This window comes from Hydractinia symbiolongicarpus, chromosome 9, assembly GCF_029227915.1.
Source record: "Hydractinia symbiolongicarpus strain clone_291-10 chromosome 9, HSymV2.1, whole genome shotgun sequence".
NCBI classification, from domain to species: Eukaryota; Metazoa; Cnidaria; class Hydrozoa; order Anthoathecata; family Hydractiniidae; genus Hydractinia; species Hydractinia symbiolongicarpus.
This window is the reverse complement of record NC_079883.1, coordinates 11,101,242-11,116,503: the sequence shown is the minus strand read 5'-3', so window position 1 is coordinate 11,116,503 and position 15,262 is coordinate 11,101,242. Positions and strand designations below refer to the sequence as shown.

General features: G+C 40.1%; 10 non-coding genes across 10 annotated transcripts; 7 read left to right on the top strand and 3 right to left on the bottom strand.

Moving 5' to 3' along the window:
- The first annotated feature begins 55 nt into the window (after nucleotides 1-55).
- LOC130660220 (U1 spliceosomal RNA) lies at nucleotides 56-220 on the top strand. The gene has a single exon (XR_008987421.1). It is a non-coding gene; the product is annotated as a U1 spliceosomal RNA (small nuclear RNA).
- A 350-nt stretch (nucleotides 221-570) lies between these two features.
- On the bottom strand, nucleotides 571-689 carry LOC130658263 (5S ribosomal RNA). The gene has a single exon (XR_008985480.1). It is a non-coding gene; the product is annotated as a 5S ribosomal RNA (ribosomal RNA).
- A 4,470-nt stretch (nucleotides 690-5,159) lies between these two features.
- Trnar-acg (transfer RNA arginine (anticodon ACG)) lies at nucleotides 5,160-5,232 on the top strand. The gene has a single exon. It is a non-coding gene; the product is annotated as a tRNA-Arg (tRNA).
- Nucleotides 5,233-5,554: 322 nt separating this feature from the next.
- Nucleotides 5,555-5,746, top strand: LOC130661264 (U2 spliceosomal RNA). The gene has a single exon (XR_008988457.1). It is a non-coding gene; the product is annotated as a U2 spliceosomal RNA (small nuclear RNA).
- Nucleotides 5,747-5,931: 185 nt separating this feature from the next.
- Nucleotides 5,932-6,096, top strand: LOC130660219 (U1 spliceosomal RNA). Its single transcript, XR_008987420.1, has one exon. It is a non-coding gene; the product is annotated as a U1 spliceosomal RNA (small nuclear RNA).
- Nucleotides 6,097-6,446: 350 nt separating this feature from the next.
- Nucleotides 6,447-6,565, bottom strand: LOC130658262 (5S ribosomal RNA). The gene has a single exon (XR_008985479.1). It is a non-coding gene; the product is annotated as a 5S ribosomal RNA (ribosomal RNA).
- A 4,470-nt stretch (nucleotides 6,566-11,035) lies between these two features.
- On the top strand, nucleotides 11,036-11,108 carry Trnar-acg (transfer RNA arginine (anticodon ACG)). Its single transcript has one exon. It is a non-coding gene; the product is annotated as a tRNA-Arg (tRNA).
- A 322-nt stretch (nucleotides 11,109-11,430) lies between these two features.
- On the top strand, nucleotides 11,431-11,622 carry LOC130661263 (U2 spliceosomal RNA). Its single transcript, XR_008988456.1, has one exon. It is a non-coding gene; the product is annotated as a U2 spliceosomal RNA (small nuclear RNA).
- A 185-nt stretch (nucleotides 11,623-11,807) lies between these two features.
- Nucleotides 11,808-11,972, top strand: LOC130660218 (U1 spliceosomal RNA). The gene has a single exon (XR_008987419.1). It is a non-coding gene; the product is annotated as a U1 spliceosomal RNA (small nuclear RNA).
- Nucleotides 11,973-12,322: 350 nt separating this feature from the next.
- Nucleotides 12,323-12,441, bottom strand: LOC130658261 (5S ribosomal RNA). Its single transcript, XR_008985478.1, has one exon. It is a non-coding gene; the product is annotated as a 5S ribosomal RNA (ribosomal RNA).
- Between the last annotated feature and the right edge of the window lie 2,821 nt (nucleotides 12,442-15,262).

The window sequence follows — 15,262 nt, the reverse complement described above, 5'->3', positions numbered from 1 at the left end:
ACAAGCATTAACAAACTTTGAAGGGTACCCTCATGCTACGGTGCAGTTCCAACTCATACTTACCTGACGGGGAAGTAAAGACTGATCAATGAGGGTTTTCTTCCAGAGTGAGGCTCTTGCATTGCACTACGCTTGGGCTGACCTCTGCGATTACTGCAAACGTCAGTAACTCGACCGTACAATTTCTGGTAGTGGGGGCCTGCGTCCGCGCTCGCCCCCTCCTTAAGTCAAAATGAATGAGCTTAGAAAAGTTGCGCGGCCAAATGTCGGTGGTGACTTAAACGCTAAGGTAAAACCTCGCTTGGCTGTTACGAAACGTGATTGCGATATAAGTCCTCGGAAGGCGGCGGAATTTTATTTTATTTGCCATTCCGTCAGGGTTATTGGATGATCGGCAATAGATCGAGTTTGTATGCATTTGAAAGCTCTTTTTTCTCGTACTATCACCTGAAAATGTCGTAGGAAAATGTCATAGGAAACACTTTCAACAACCGCCACGTTCCTTAATTGTTATAACAAGAAATATATCACAGCACCATTGAAATGAAAAGGCAACAAATGAAAATGAAAAGCCTACGACACCGGGAGTTCCCAGGCGGTCCCCCATCCAAGTACTATCCCGGCCCGACGATGCTTAACTTCCGTGATCAGACGAGAACGGGTGTGTTCATCGTGGTATGGCCGTAGACATTAGTAGGGGCAAATACGTGCAATTTATTTTGACGTTGTGATCAAATTTTTTTATTTAATTTCTTTGAGTTACTTAGGACAAGGCGTATGCATGGATTATCTATTAGACTTTAAGGTTATAGTTTTGTGAAAAAAACAATGTTTTTTTAAAGATGTGTGGCTATAAAAATAGCCGTTGTTTTCTGAGTGTAGCGGTTTACTTCTTCTGTCCTTTGTCGTTCTTCTTTGGGAGTAAGACAGCTTGAATGTTTGGCAAAACACCACCAGCTGCAATGGTTACACCGCTCAAAAGTTTGTTTAATTCTTCATCATTACGAACAGCCAATTGTAAATGTCTTGGAATAATCCTAGCTTTTTTGTTGTCTCTTGCTGCGTTACCAGCCAACTCCAATATCTCAGCAGATAAATATTCCAAGACGGCTGCTAAGTAAACTGGTGCTCCAGATCCAATTCGGTTAGCATAGTGCCCTCTACGAAGGAATCTATGCACTCTACCGACTGGAAATTGAAGTCCAGCTCTTGAGGATCTTGTCTTGGCTTTAGCCTTAGCTTTTCCACCTTTTCCACGTCCAGACATAACTGCGATTTGATTTGTAAGTTAATACAAAAACGTACGAATATTTAACGTAAGTGTTAACGAAATAAACTTTACTCGTTTTTTCATCATAAAAATAGGATCGAAATCATGTTTTTTTAACCAATCATAATTAAGTATTAAACAAAAGATTTTTTTTTTAACCAATTAAATTGCGTATCGGCGTTTTCGGATCGAATTCGATCCGATTTTTTTACTTATAAACAAAAAGTTTTGACTTGCAGTTTAATGCTTATTTACAAGTTAAGTAGCAAAAATTTTTAACCATGTCTGACGCAGCAGCTAAAGGAGGAAAACAGGCACCTAAAGTAGCCAAGAAAGGTGAAAAAAGAGCCGGCAAAAAAGGAGGAAAGATTGGTGGAACTGGTGAAAAGAAACGCAAGAGAAAGAGAAAGGAAAGTTATGCTATTTACATCTACAATGTTTTGAAACAAGTTCACCCAGATGTCGGAGTTTCAAGCAAAGCTATGAGCATCATGAACTCATTTGTCAACGACATCTTTGAGCGCATTGCTTCCGAAGCTTCGCGTTTGGCTCTTCAAAACAAAAAGTCGACCATCTCTTCTCGTGAAATTCAAACCGCAGTACGTCTTCTCTTGCCTGGAGAACTTGCAAAACACGCAGTCAGTGAAGGAACAAAAGCCGTCACAAAATACACAAGCAGCAAGTAAACCAACGTCTACCAAACACAAACGGTCTTTTTTAAGACCACACATCTTTAAAAAAACATTTACTTGGCGTCACTACAAGTTAACCGAAGTTAATAAAACTTCTAAATAATGTGCTTAAGAACACTAGCCTACATTTAAAATACTTCCCCATGTGTGTGTGTGGATTAGCTTCACTTTTCATACGTATTATTAGCTGTACTTGCAGAAAAGACAAGTACATTGATCCATGTTATTGCTTACATTTAACTTAACCCAGCTTTTCACGGAAACACTCCCAGGCAAATTAACCCTACAAAGTATTTCTAAATTTTTTTTGTGTCATATATGACATAGTATCGTATAGCAATAAATGTAACTGTGACAAGACTTTACACATTGTGTAATTTGGAAGCGTGCACAAAGTAATGTTTTAAAAGATTTGTGGCTATAAAAATAGCCGTTTTTGTTGAGCAATGACAACGCTTAACCTCCGAATCCGTAAAGAGTTCTTCCTTGACGTTTTAAGGCATAAACAACATCCATAGCGGTAACGGTCTTGCGTTTAGCGTGCTCTGTGTAGGTTACAGCATCACGAATAACATTCTCTAAGAAAACCTTCAGTACACCTCTGGTTTCCTCATAGATAAGGCCAGAGATACGTTTGACACCACCTCGTCGAGCAAGACGTCGAATAGCAGGTTTTGTGATTCCCTGAATGTTATCACGAAGAATTTTTCGGTGACGTTTAGCACCTCCTTTTCCCAATCCTTTACCTCCTTTTCCGCGTCCAGACATATTGATATAGTTGCGTACAGAACGAGTACAAAAACAACGTTTGAGTTAACAGAATTCAGACAGCTTTAAAAAGAGGCCATAAAATTACCTACTGCTCGTGGAAACACCCTAATTAACCAATAGAGTTGCGTCATTACAAAATGTTCCGAACATTTTGTACATTTTTTTAAGTAAAACTGTAGTTTTTTTAAAAATTCGTGGTCTTAATGTTTCAGTAAGGCAATAAATTTGGCATCGTTGGAATTCGCCAAACCTTCTGCTACTTACTAAAAAAAAAAAAAGTCAAAAGCTTTTGTGTATCAGAAGATACAGCCGTTTTCCCGTAGCCAAAAAACACAGATTTTATAAAAATGTTAAAGTAATGAGCGTAATGTCATTATGCAGCCAATCAGAAATTACTTTCTTAGCACCAATCAAATGGTTTGTTTTGAACCTTAGCTGTCAATCAATATGAGAAATAAAACTTTGGCGCGATAGTGCATTTTAGACCGTCTTGTGTATCCGTACTACATCGACTTCTTAAAATATGGCTCGTACAAAGCAAACTGCACGTAAATCTACTGGAGGAAAGGCTCCACGAAAACAACTCGCCACTAAAGCTGCGAGGAAAAGCGCACCAGCTACTGGAGGAGTGAAAAAACCACATCGTTACAGACCTGGTACAGTTGCTCTCAGAGAAATCAGAAGATACCAGAAGTCAACCGAGCTCTTGATCCGCAAGTTGCCTTTCCAGCGTCTTGTGCGAGAAATTGCTCAGGACTTCAAAACAGATCTGCGATTCCAGAGCACAGCCGTTATGGCTCTGCAAGAGGCTTCTGAAGCGTACCTTGTTGGCTTGTTCGAGGATACTAACTTGTGTGCCATTCACGCAAAACGAGTTACAATCATGCCTAAAGACATCCAGTTGGCAAGAAGAATTCGTGGGGAACGTGCCTAAGCATCTTACCAAACAAAAAACGGCTATTTTTATAGCCACACATCCATAAAAAATATTACGGCTAGCTTTTTATATCAAACTTTGTTCTGCTTTCTGTTTAAATTTTATGCTACATAAAAATTTTATGCTACATAAAGTTTGACAATGTTAAAAATATGAAGGGCAAGAAAAGTAAAAGCAAGAAAATAAGAAATTTAAAAACGAAAATACTTAAACTTAGGGAATCTAATCTTAAAATTACTCTTTTTTAACTGTTTAAGTGACTTAAACAAGTTTAACTTTGTACCAAGATAATGTTTTTTTGTAAATGTGTGGCTATAAAAATAGCCGTTTGTTAATGTAATAGCCAGATACACACAAATTATTTTTTTGCGGTCTTCTTTGCTGCCTTTTTGGGAGTCTTTTTGACCTTCTTTGCTGCAGGTTTTTTAGCAACAGGCTTCTTTGTGGGTTTCTTAGCTGCTGGTTTCTTAGCCGAGGCTTTCTTTGTGGCAGGCTTCTTTGCTGCTTTCTTTGGCGTGCTCTTCTTTGCTGGCTTCTTTTTTGGTGTACTTTTCTTTGCAGTAGGCTTCTTTGCCGTTGGCTTTTTTGCTGCGGCCTTTTTCTTAGGTTTTTCTTTTTTTACCTGACCTAGCTTGAATGATCCAGAAGCACCAGTGCCTTTAGTTTGAATCAAATCGCCTGATGTTACTCCTCGTTTAAGAGCCATTTTCAGATGATGATCTGAGTTTTCAGCAACTTTGTAATTTGCATGAATATATTTTGTAATAGCTTGGCGAGATGAACCACCGCGTTCCTTTAGGGTAGCGATAGCAGCCTTGATCATGTCCACATATTTAGGGTGATCAGCTGTCTTCTTTGCAGCAGGTTTCTTCTTGGGTGCGATTTTCTTTGGAGAAGCTGCTTCACTCATTTTTAATGTTTTCTTACAACAATCCAACGATAAACGATGCTTGTTATCACAGTAGAAGTATACTAAACATTACCGTGTAAATGAGATATAATTTAAGACGGTGCGAAGTATGCGGACGTAAAAGTACCACTCCCGGGAATTGATTTGGCGCGAAAACAGAAATGTGTGTTTCTGTACATCGTATAATGTCCGTTTTGGGAGCCGCGACTATGCGAAAGCATGTTAATTTTTATTTGTAGCACGACGCAATAGTCTGAAAGAGAAGCTGCTGGAGTTTGAGGTCTTCAGCATTACATCTACTCTGTTAATTTGGGCTTCTTCCGCGCCCGTGTTAGGATTTTCATAAAGCGTTCTTTGGTTTGCGTTGCGTATGTCGGCCTACATCATCGACACGGCCTGTTTCCGGCTATTAGGAGCAATTCATATATTGGGCACTGCGTTTCGACTTTTTTATTAGACCACAGTAAAAAAATTCACTCACAGAAGTCCCTTTCTTTCATGGCTACAAACACGAAGAATTCTGTCGTAAGTAAAACGAATGCGCAAGCCAAAATAACGATGGGGCGAAGTCATAAGCATGGCCCTGTGGCCCAATGGATAAGGCATCTGACTACGAATCAGGGGATTCCAGGTTCGACTCCTGGCAGGGTCGCACTGTCGCATTTCGGCTGCATGGTCTACTGTGTAACGCGCGCGCACGTTCTGGCGTAATGCGTTGATAAACGGAATGTACGCAGTCATATTGGAAAGTAATATCACGCACTTAGTATCGTCGCCTTTGTTAGCATTCATGTAAGTTACCATCCACTCGCTACAGTCGCTCTCCATCCTACGGCTAAATCAACAGCCGTGATTTTTACTATGTCGCCGTCCATCCGTACGCGGTGACAGTTGTAAGCTTTACAGTAACGTGACATGCTCCACAAGCAGTTACGGTGTGTGGACGATGCCTATCATGGCAACGCTTGTTCTTTATCGCTTCTCGGCCTAATGGCTAAGATCAAGTGTAGTATCTGTTCTTATCAGTTTAATATCTGGTAGGCCATTCTCTGAATGGTCAGTATATTAATCTGATTTTTGGCCTTGGGTCATGGAGGTGGATTCATTCACGCCGTGACCACGGGTTGCCTTGGTGTTGCACTATTACCGATGGCGGCCCACATAAGCAATAAAAGAATAATAGCAGTCCTCTTTCCGACGGCACTCTGCATAGTCTACGGCGGGAACAAAACGCGTACACTGGGGGAGAATACAGCCTATGCCCCGCGACACGGCAGTTTATAACACACTCAAGCCACAAGCATTAACAAACTTTGAAGGGTACCCTCATGCTACGGTGCAGTTCCAACTCATACTTACCTGACGGGGAAGTAAAGACTGATCAATGAGGGTTTTCTTCCAGAGTGAGGCTCTTGCATTGCACTACGCTTGGGCTGACCTCTGCGATTACTGCAAACGTCAGTAACTCGACCGTACAATTTCTGGTAGTGGGGGCCTGCGTCCGCGCTCGCCCCCTCCTTAAGTCAAAATGAATGAGCTTAGAAAAGTTGCGCGGCCAAATGTCGGTGGTGACTTAAACGCTAAGGTAAAACCTCGCTTGGCTGTTACGAAACGTGATTGCGATATAAGTCCTCGGAAGGCGGCGGAATTTTATTTTATTTGCCATTCCGTCAGGGTTATTGGATGATCGGCAATAGATCGAGTTTGTATGCATTTGAAAGCTCTTTTTTCTCGTACTATCACCTGAAAATGTCGTAGGAAAATGTCATAGGAAACACTTTCAACAACCGCCACGTTCCTTAATTGTTATAACAAGAAATATATCACAGCACCATTGAAATGAAAAGGCAACAAATGAAAATGAAAAGCCTACGACACCGGGAGTTCCCAGGCGGTCCCCCATCCAAGTACTATCCCGGCCCGACGATGCTTAACTTCCGTGATCAGACGAGAACGGGTGTGTTCATCGTGGTATGGCCGTAGACATTAGTAGGGGCAAATACGTGCAATTTATTTTGACGTTGTGATCAAATTTTTTTATTTAATTTCTTTGAGTTACTTAGGACAAGGCGTATGCATGGATTATCTATTAGACTTTAAGGTTATAGTTTTGTGAAAAAAACAATGTTTTTTTAAAGATGTGTGGCTATAAAAATAGCCGTTGTTTTCTGAGTGTAGCGGTTTACTTCTTCTGTCCTTTGTCGTTCTTCTTTGGGAGTAAGACAGCTTGAATGTTTGGCAAAACACCACCAGCTGCAATGGTTACACCGCTCAAAAGTTTGTTTAATTCTTCATCATTACGAACAGCCAATTGTAAATGTCTTGGAATAATCCTAGCTTTTTTGTTGTCTCTTGCTGCGTTACCAGCCAACTCCAATATCTCAGCAGATAAATATTCCAAGACGGCTGCTAAGTAAACTGGTGCTCCAGATCCAATTCGGTTAGCATAGTGCCCTCTACGAAGGAATCTATGCACTCTACCGACTGGAAATTGAAGTCCAGCTCTTGAGGATCTTGTCTTGGCTTTAGCCTTAGCTTTTCCACCTTTTCCACGTCCAGACATAACTGCGATTTGATTTGTAAGTTAATACAAAAACGTACGAATATTTAACGTAAGTGTTAACGAAATAAACTTTACTCGTTTTTTCATCATAAAAATAGGATCGAAATCATGTTTTTTTAACCAATCATAATTAAGTATTAAACAAAAGATTTTTTTTTTAACCAATTAAATTGCGTATCGGCGTTTTCGGATCGAATTCGATCCGATTTTTTTACTTATAAACAAAAAGTTTTGACTTGCAGTTTAATGCTTATTTACAAGTTAAGTAGCAAAAATTTTTAACCATGTCTGACGCAGCAGCTAAAGGAGGAAAACAGGCACCTAAAGTAGCCAAGAAAGGTGAAAAAAGAGCCGGCAAAAAAGGAGGAAAGATTGGTGGAACTGGTGAAAAGAAACGCAAGAGAAAGAGAAAGGAAAGTTATGCTATTTACATCTACAATGTTTTGAAACAAGTTCACCCAGATGTCGGAGTTTCAAGCAAAGCTATGAGCATCATGAACTCATTTGTCAACGACATCTTTGAGCGCATTGCTTCCGAAGCTTCGCGTTTGGCTCTTCAAAACAAAAAGTCGACCATCTCTTCTCGTGAAATTCAAACCGCAGTACGTCTTCTCTTGCCTGGAGAACTTGCAAAACACGCAGTCAGTGAAGGAACAAAAGCCGTCACAAAATACACAAGCAGCAAGTAAACCAACGTCTACCAAACACAAACGGTCTTTTTTAAGACCACACATCTTTAAAAAAACATTTACTTGGCGTCACTACAAGTTAACCGAAGTTAATAAAACTTCTAAATAATGTGCTTAAGAACACTAGCCTACATTTAAAATACTTCCCCATGTGTGTGTGTGGATTAGCTTCACTTTTCATACGTATTATTAGCTGTACTTGCAGAAAAGACAAGTACATTGATCCATGTTATTGCTTACATTTAACTTAACCCAGCTTTTCACGGAAACACTCCCAGGCAAATTAACCCTACAAAGTATTTCTAAATTTTTTTTGTGTCATATATGACATAGTATCGTATAGCAATAAATGTAACTGTGACAAGACTTTACACATTGTGTAATTTGGAAGCGTGCACAAAGTAATGTTTTAAAAGATTTGTGGCTATAAAAATAGCCGTTTTTGTTGAGCAATGACAACGCTTAACCTCCGAATCCGTAAAGAGTTCTTCCTTGACGTTTTAAGGCATAAACAACATCCATAGCGGTAACGGTCTTGCGTTTAGCGTGCTCTGTGTAGGTTACAGCATCACGAATAACATTCTCTAAGAAAACCTTCAGTACACCTCTGGTTTCCTCATAGATAAGGCCAGAGATACGTTTGACACCACCTCGTCGAGCAAGACGTCGAATAGCAGGTTTTGTGATTCCCTGAATGTTATCACGAAGAATTTTTCGGTGACGTTTAGCACCTCCTTTTCCCAATCCTTTACCTCCTTTTCCGCGTCCAGACATATTGATATAGTTGCGTACAGAACGAGTACAAAAACAACGTTTGAGTTAACAGAATTCAGACAGCTTTAAAAAGAGGCCATAAAATTACCTACTGCTCGTGGAAACACCCTAATTAACCAATAGAGTTGCGTCATTACAAAATGTTCCGAACATTTTGTACATTTTTTTAAGTAAAACTGTAGTTTTTTTAAAAATTCGTGGTCTTAATGTTTCAGTAAGGCAATAAATTTGGCATCGTTGGAATTCGCCAAACCTTCTGCTACTTACTAAAAAAAAAAAAAGTCAAAAGCTTTTGTGTATCAGAAGATACAGCCGTTTTCCCGTAGCCAAAAAACACAGATTTTATAAAAATGTTAAAGTAATGAGCGTAATGTCATTATGCAGCCAATCAGAAATTACTTTCTTAGCACCAATCAAATGGTTTGTTTTGAACCTTAGCTGTCAATCAATATGAGAAATAAAACTTTGGCGCGATAGTGCATTTTAGACCGTCTTGTGTATCCGTACTACATCGACTTCTTAAAATATGGCTCGTACAAAGCAAACTGCACGTAAATCTACTGGAGGAAAGGCTCCACGAAAACAACTCGCCACTAAAGCTGCGAGGAAAAGCGCACCAGCTACTGGAGGAGTGAAAAAACCACATCGTTACAGACCTGGTACAGTTGCTCTCAGAGAAATCAGAAGATACCAGAAGTCAACCGAGCTCTTGATCCGCAAGTTGCCTTTCCAGCGTCTTGTGCGAGAAATTGCTCAGGACTTCAAAACAGATCTGCGATTCCAGAGCACAGCCGTTATGGCTCTGCAAGAGGCTTCTGAAGCGTACCTTGTTGGCTTGTTCGAGGATACTAACTTGTGTGCCATTCACGCAAAACGAGTTACAATCATGCCTAAAGACATCCAGTTGGCAAGAAGAATTCGTGGGGAACGTGCCTAAGCATCTTACCAAACAAAAAACGGCTATTTTTATAGCCACACATCCATAAAAAATATTACGGCTAGCTTTTTATATCAAACTTTGTTCTGCTTTCTGTTTAAATTTTATGCTACATAAAAATTTTATGCTACATAAAGTTTGACAATGTTAAAAATATGAAGGGCAAGAAAAGTAAAAGCAAGAAAATAAGAAATTTAAAAACGAAAATACTTAAACTTAGGGAATCTAATCTTAAAATTACTCTTTTTTAACTGTTTAAGTGACTTAAACAAGTTTAACTTTGTACCAAGATAATGTTTTTTTGTAAATGTGTGGCTATAAAAATAGCCGTTTGTTAATGTAATAGCCAGATACACACAAATTATTTTTTTGCGGTCTTCTTTGCTGCCTTTTTGGGAGTCTTTTTGACCTTCTTTGCTGCAGGTTTTTTAGCAACAGGCTTCTTTGTGGGTTTCTTAGCTGCTGGTTTCTTAGCCGAGGCTTTCTTTGTGGCAGGCTTCTTTGCTGCTTTCTTTGGCGTGCTCTTCTTTGCTGGCTTCTTTTTTGGTGTACTTTTCTTTGCAGTAGGCTTCTTTGCCGTTGGCTTTTTTGCTGCGGCCTTTTTCTTAGGTTTTTCTTTTTTTACCTGACCTAGCTTGAATGATCCAGAAGCACCAGTGCCTTTAGTTTGAATCAAATCGCCTGATGTTACTCCTCGTTTAAGAGCCATTTTCAGATGATGATCTGAGTTTTCAGCAACTTTGTAATTTGCATGAATATATTTTGTAATAGCTTGGCGAGATGAACCACCGCGTTCCTTTAGGGTAGCGATAGCAGCCTTGATCATGTCCACATATTTAGGGTGATCAGCTGTCTTCTTTGCAGCAGGTTTCTTCTTGGGTGCGATTTTCTTTGGAGAAGCTGCTTCACTCATTTTTAATGTTTTCTTACAACAATCCAACGATAAACGATGCTTGTTATCACAGTAGAAGTATACTAAACATTACCGTGTAAATGAGATATAATTTAAGACGGTGCGAAGTATGCGGACGTAAAAGTACCACTCCCGGGAATTGATTTGGCGCGAAAACAGAAATGTGTGTTTCTGTACATCGTATAATGTCCGTTTTGGGAGCCGCGACTATGCGAAAGCATGTTAATTTTTATTTGTAGCACGACGCAATAGTCTGAAAGAGAAGCTGCTGGAGTTTGAGGTCTTCAGCATTACATCTACTCTGTTAATTTGGGCTTCTTCCGCGCCCGTGTTAGGATTTTCATAAAGCGTTCTTTGGTTTGCGTTGCGTATGTCGGCCTACATCATCGACACGGCCTGTTTCCGGCTATTAGGAGCAATTCATATATTGGGCACTGCGTTTCGACTTTTTTATTAGACCACAGTAAAAAAATTCACTCACAGAAGTCCCTTTCTTTCATGGCTACAAACACGAAGAATTCTGTCGTAAGTAAAACGAATGCGCAAGCCAAAATAACGATGGGGCGAAGTCATAAGCATGGCCCTGTGGCCCAATGGATAAGGCATCTGACTACGAATCAGGGGATTCCAGGTTCGACTCCTGGCAGGGTCGCACTGTCGCATTTCGGCTGCATGGTCTACTGTGTAACGCGCGCGCACGTTCTGGCGTAATGCGTTGATAAACGGAATGTACGCAGTCATATTGGAAAGTAATATCACGCACTTAGTATCGTCGCCTTTGTTAGCATTCATGTAAGTTACCATCCACTCGCTACAGTCGCTCTCCATCCTACGGCTAAATCAACAGCCGTGATTTTTACTATGTCGCCGTCCATCCGTACGCGGTGACAGTTGTAAGCTTTACAGTAACGTGACATGCTCCACAAGCAGTTACGGTGTGTGGACGATGCCTATCATGGCAACGCTTGTTCTTTATCGCTTCTCGGCCTAATGGCTAAGATCAAGTGTAGTATCTGTTCTTATCAGTTTAATATCTGGTAGGCCATTCTCTGAATGGTCAGTATATTAATCTGATTTTTGGCCTTGGGTCATGGAGGTGGATTCATTCACGCCGTGACCACGGGTTGCCTTGGTGTTGCACTATTACCGATGGCGGCCCACATAAGCAATAAAAGAATAATAGCAGTCCTCTTTCCGACGGCACTCTGCATAGTCTACGGCGGGAACAAAACGCGTACACTGGGGGAGAATACAGCCTATGCCCCGCGACACGGCAGTTTATAACACACTCAAGCCACAAGCATTAACAAACTTTGAAGGGTACCCTCATGCTACGGTGCAGTTCCAACTCATACTTACCTGACGGGGAAGTAAAGACTGATCAATGAGGGTTTTCTTCCAGAGTGAGGCTCTTGCATTGCACTACGCTTGGGCTGACCTCTGCGATTACTGCAAACGTCAGTAACTCGACCGTACAATTTCTGGTAGTGGGGGCCTGCGTCCGCGCTCGCCCCCTCCTTAAGTCAAAATGAATGAGCTTAGAAAAGTTGCGCGGCCAAATGTCGGTGGTGACTTAAACGCTAAGGTAAAACCTCGCTTGGCTGTTACGAAACGTGATTGCGATATAAGTCCTCGGAAGGCGGCGGAATTTTATTTTATTTGCCATTCCGTCAGGGTTATTGGATGATCGGCAATAGATCGAGTTTGTATGCATTTGAAAGCTCTTTTTTCTCGTACTATCACCTGAAAATGTCGTAGGAAAATGTCATAGGAAACACTTTCAACAACCGCCACGTTCCTTAATTGTTATAACAAGAAATATATCACAGCACCATTGAAATGAAAAGGCAACAAATGAAAATGAAAAGCCTACGACACCGGGAGTTCCCAGGCGGTCCCCCATCCAAGTACTATCCCGGCCCGACGATGCTTAACTTCCGTGATCAGACGAGAACGGGTGTGTTCATCGTGGTATGGCCGTAGACATTAGTAGGGGCAAATACGTGCAATTTATTTTGACGTTGTGATCAAATTTTTTTATTTAATTTCTTTGAGTTACTTAGGACAAGGCGTATGCATGGATTATCTATTAGACTTTAAGGTTATAGTTTTGTGAAAAAAACAATGTTTTTTTAAAGATGTGTGGCTATAAAAATAGCCGTTGTTTTCTGAGTGTAGCGGTTTACTTCTTCTGTCCTTTGTCGTTCTTCTTTGGGAGTAAGACAGCTTGAATGTTTGGCAAAACACCACCAGCTGCAATGGTTACACCGCTCAAAAGTTTGTTTAATTCTTCATCATTACGAACAGCCAATTGTAAATGTCTTGGAATAATCCTAGCTTTTTTGTTGTCTCTTGCTGCGTTACCAGCCAACTCCAATATCTCAGCAGATAAATATTCCAAGACGGCTGCTAAGTAAACTGGTGCTCCAGATCCAATTCGGTTAGCATAGTGCCCTCTACGAAGGAATCTATGCACTCTACCGACTGGAAATTGAAGTCCAGCTCTTGAGGATCTTGTCTTGGCTTTAGCCTTAGCTTTTCCACCTTTTCCACGTCCAGACATAACTGCGATTTGATTTGTAAGTTAATACAAAAACGTACGAATATTTAACGTAAGTGTTAACGAAATAAACTTTACTCGTTTTTTCATCATAAAAATAGGATCGAAATCATGTTTTTTTAACCAATCATAATTAAGTATTAAACAAAAGATTTTTTTTTTAACCAATTAAATTGCGTATCGGCGTTTTCGGATCGAATTCGATCCGATTTTTTTACTTATAAACAAAAAGTTTTGACTTGCAGTTTAATGCTTATTTACAAGTTAAGTAGCAAAAATTTTTAACCATGTCTGACGCAGCAGCTAAAGGAGGAAAACAGGCACCTAAAGTAGCCAAGAAAGGTGAAAAAAGAGCCGGCAAAAAAGGAGGAAAGATTGGTGGAACTGGTGAAAAGAAACGCAAGAGAAAGAGAAAGGAAAGTTATGCTATTTACATCTACAATGTTTTGAAACAAGTTCACCCAGATGTCGGAGTTTCAAGCAAAGCTATGAGCATCATGAACTCATTTGTCAACGACATCTTTGAGCGCATTGCTTCCGAAGCTTCGCGTTTGGCTCTTCAAAACAAAAAGTCGACCATCTCTTCTCGTGAAATTCAAACCGCAGTACGTCTTCTCTTGCCTGGAGAACTTGCAAAACACGCAGTCAGTGAAGGAACAAAAGCCGTCACAAAATACACAAGCAGCAAGTAAACCAACGTCTACCAAACACAAACGGTCTTTTTTAAGACCACACATCTTTAAAAAAACATTTACTTGGCGTCACTACAAGTTAACCGAAGTTAATAAAACTTCTAAATAATGTGCTTAAGAACACTAGCCTACATTTAAAATACTTCCCCATGTGTGTGTGTGGATTAGCTTCACTTTTCATACGTATTATTAGCTGTACTTGCAGAAAAGACAAGTACATTGATCCATGTTATTGCTTACATTTAACTTAACCCAGCTTTTCACGGAAACACTCCCAGGCAAATTAACCCTACAAAGTATTTCTAAATTTTTTTTGTGTCATATATGACATAGTATCGTATAGCAATAAATGTAACTGTGACAAGACTTTACACATTGTGTAATTTGGAAGCGTGCACAAAGTAATGTTTTAAAAGATTTGTGGCTATAAAAATAGCCGTTTTTGTTGAGCAATGACAACGCTTAACCTCCGAATCCGTAAAGAGTTCTTCCTTGACGTTTTAAGGCATAAACAACATCCATAGCGGTAACGGTCTTGCGTTTAGCGTGCTCTGTGTAGGTTACAGCATCACGAATAACATTCTCTAAGAAAACCTTCAGTACACCTCTGGTTTCCTCATAGATAAGGCCAGAGATACGTTTGACACCACCTCGTCGAGCAAGACGTCGAATAGCAGGTTTTGTGATTCCCTGAATGTTATCACGAAGAATTTTTCGGTGACGTTTAGCACCTCCTTTTCCCAATCCTTTACCTCCTTTTCCGCGTCCAGACATATTGATATAGTTGCGTACAGAACGAGTACAAAAACAACGTTTGAGTTAACAGAATTCAGACAGCTTTAAAAGAGGCCATAAAATTACCTACTGCTCGTGGAAACACCCTAATTAACCAATAGAGTTGCGTCATTACAAAATGTTCCGAACATTTTGTACATTTTTTTAAGTAAAACTGTAGTTTTTTTAAAAATTCGTGGTCTTAATGTTTCAGTAAGGCAATAAATTTGGCATCGTTGGAATTCGCCAAACCTTCTGCTACTTACTAAAAAAAAAAAAAGTCAAAAGCTTTTGTGTATCAGAAGATACAGCCGTTTTCCCGTAGCCAAAAAACACAGATTTTATAAAAATGTTAAAGTAATGAGCGTAATGTCATTATGCAGCCAATCAGAAATTACTTTCTTAGCACCAATCAAATGGTTTGTTTTGAACCTTAGCTGTCAATCAATATGAGAAATAAAACTTTGGCGCGATAGTGCATTTTAGACCGTCTTGTGTATCCGTACTACATCGACTTCTTAAAATATGGCTCGTACAAAGCAAACTGCACGTAAATCTACTGGAGGAAAGGCTCCACGAAAACAACTCGCCACTAAAGCTGCGAGGAAAAGCGCACCAGCTACTGGAGGAGTGAAAAAACCACATCGTTACAGACCTGGTACAGTTGCTCTCAGAGAAATCAGAAGATACCAGAAGTCAACCGAGCTCTTGATCCGCAAGTTGCCTTTCCAGCGTCTTGTGCGAGAAATTGCTCAGGACTTCAAAACAGATCTGCGATTC